Source organism: Priapulus caudatus, unplaced genomic scaffold (genome assembly GCF_000485595.1).
Source record: "Priapulus caudatus unplaced genomic scaffold, Priapulus_caudatus-5.0.1 Scaffold129, whole genome shotgun sequence".
NCBI lineage: Eukaryota > Metazoa > Priapulida > Priapulimorpha > Priapulimorphida > Priapulidae > Priapulus > Priapulus caudatus.
This window is the reverse complement of record NW_014577190.1, coordinates 296,875-299,673: the sequence shown is the minus strand read 5'-3', so window position 1 is coordinate 299,673 and position 2,799 is coordinate 296,875. Positions and strand designations below refer to the sequence as shown.

General features: G+C 40.3%; 1 protein-coding gene across 1 annotated transcript in view; it reads left to right on the top strand.

Moving 5' to 3' along the window:
• The first annotated feature begins 970 nt into the window (after positions 1 to 970).
• LOC106805843 overlaps positions 971 to 2,799 on the top strand; it is a 57,427-nt gene continuing 55,598 nt past the window's right edge. Inside the window, exon 1 of the mRNA XM_014807603.1 lies at positions 971 to 1,049. The gene's annotated coding sequence lies outside the window, so the exon portion shown is untranslated. The remainder of the gene's footprint in view (positions 1,050 to 2,799) is intronic.

The window sequence follows — 2,799 nt, the reverse complement described above, 5'->3', positions numbered from 1 at the left end:
AATTGTTGTATAGGTTGACGAAAGTAACAATGTACGAATATTCTAAGACATGTTAGCCTTACTGCTACACTCTTTGCGCGTTATAATACATTAACTGGTATAGTTAGGCTGGAGCACGGCTGATAAGATCGCCGAGAGTAGTAGAGATGAAGCAATTAACAACAGCACGAGCAGCGGTCCTAACGCAGTAATCCAAGTATGTTTAAAGTGCGCTCCCCTTAACTGCAGCTGCTTAATGGACCCACGAGCCGATTAGTCCGACAAAAGCGGATCATACTTTTTTCATATTGCCCGTTCCAGAAGAGAAGGAACATTCTAGCGATACTGGCGAAGTAAGTTCTCGTACCCGCAATGCCAATGAAAATGGTCTATTGTCTGCCAGTCAGCATGTCTGTCTATCTCTCCGTCCGTTTGCGCGCCTGCCCGTAAGTTTGTGTGTTTATCGTTATTTTTAATTGTCTCTGCGCAAGTAATGACTCAGTTAGCAAACTAAACGTGTCAGATCTATAACGTGGAATCCATTACAGTAATTAAAAGAAGGATTTTATCTAAAATGAGAAAGAAAACTTATGATAAAGAATACTTATAGGATTATACGCGCGCGCACGCAAATTATTGTATTCAGTAAACGGTGGCGGCAGGGTGCGACGCTTGGCACGTCGCACCTTATACCAGTATCGAATGGACAAGCGGTGACAAACGGTGACCGCGTATTGATGCAACGCTTATAGCGTTTGAGACAACAGCGGTGACAAGCGGTGACAAAAGGTGACGGCCTCTTGAGCGTTGGGTCCGGGATAATAGCGGTGACAAGCTGGACGGCCAGGTGACGCGACGCGTATCGAAATCAGCAGGTAGGCCTACTGAGAATAGGTGACGCGACGCGCGGTGACGTGGAACGGGCGCGACAGCATCGCTGGCTATTTCACGCCAAAAAATCTAGTTATAATTTCCTGCCAAATCAGTTAATCCGGTTTCGCCTGGGCAGTATATAAGCTAGATCCACACAATCGTCACCATTCCTCGCCACACGCCGCTGTCGATTCTAGGTAAATATATTTGTATTTCTCTCGCGTAAAATCGTACTTGTTATGATTGTAATATTTACTAGTATTATATTGTATGATTTACATTACGTATTTCTCTCGCGTAAAATCGTACTTGTTATGATTGTAATATTTACTAGTATTATATTGTATGATTTACATTACGTATTTCTCTCGTGTAAAATCATACTTGTTATGATTGTACTATTCGAAGATGAACTTAGTTAAACTTACTTGTATTTATAGATGATTTATGTGACGGATTCTGTCGCGTAAATCGTACTTGTTAGAAATACGTAGACGCGATGAAACGCACTTCCACTAACTTCTTTATGGCATACGTATTGATGATTTGCACATGTATGTGTATGGTATAAAGTACATAATAAATATTCTTTTCCACACGCCGCTGTCGATTCTAGTCGATTCCAGATTGATTTTTGAGGACCGTGCAACGGGCATATCCATCGAGCTATCCCCGAGAATAGACGCATATTTAACTACAACACATGCATGAACGCACACTGACACGCATCACAGAAAATTGAATAATTTAACACGGAACAATAAAAATTTCTACTTTACTGCATCGGTATATATTTTTGCAGAATTTGCCATTTTTCATTTGCAAATATGTGCGACGCAGTTCAACCACCCGTGTCGTGAATGCAACCGCCTTTTATAACCTCGGAAGTGCTCGTTGTATATTTGCAATAATATTGACAGTTGTGTAATTGTCGCATGTAGGGTAAATTGGCAACGATGTAATCAGTCTTAATATAGGAGTATCTTCTTTTTTGACAACAAGAAAATGCATACATCGCTTCACATATTTTATAATCCCATTTTCGTTTAGCAGCAGCTGTTTAAAATCGGGAGATCAAAATGACTGGTTGAATATGAAATTTCAGTTCTTTGTATGGCTGTAAAATATCGCATTGTAATTCGCATTGTGCCGAACAGGCCAGGTGCTGTGAAAGGAAAGCAATTAGGCCTACTGCCCGCTAAAAATCGTCTGAGCGATGTTGCCACCAGCATAAGCAATATCGTTTGCAACCGATGCCCCCACAATGTGAGACAAAATAAGGTTCCAACCAATGGACAAAAGGCAGTATATCAGATCTAGTAAAACATAGTAACACGAACCGTACCCTAACCCAAAACCCCTGCCAAATTTCTAAACTTCCTGCTGAACCTCACAATAATATCGATCATACATGGTACGACGGTTGTGCCTGCCGCTTTGCTGACAACTGGTGAAGCTACAATTCGTTCGAATGTCGTAGATTTAAATCTATTTCTCTGGATTGTATTATTGTATGGGAAACTATTAGAGATGTTGATTATTGAATGTTTAAGGTAAATATTGGGTTCATATTAAATAATAAAATAACCAATGATAGTATATTTAATACTTATGGTTCTCTTTTGGTGTGTCACAGTCACACTACTCTAGTATTATTTAGTATTATCTAAATAACTTTACATAAAATCAAAATATATTGCATGGTTACTAGCGTAATATATGGGGTTGTGAGTTTAAACAACAATTTGTGGTTACAATTAGACTCCGGCCACATTGGTTACTTCAGTCCATACGTCTTTGTGTTTCTCCCGCAATGATGATAATTACCTCCGCCAGGGGTGTGGCGGAGGTTATGTTTTCACCGGCGTGCCATTGAGTGTTGGTTTGTGTGTGTGTGTGTGTGTGTGTGTGTGTGTGTGTGTGTGTGTTACCATGCACGTTTCAGTT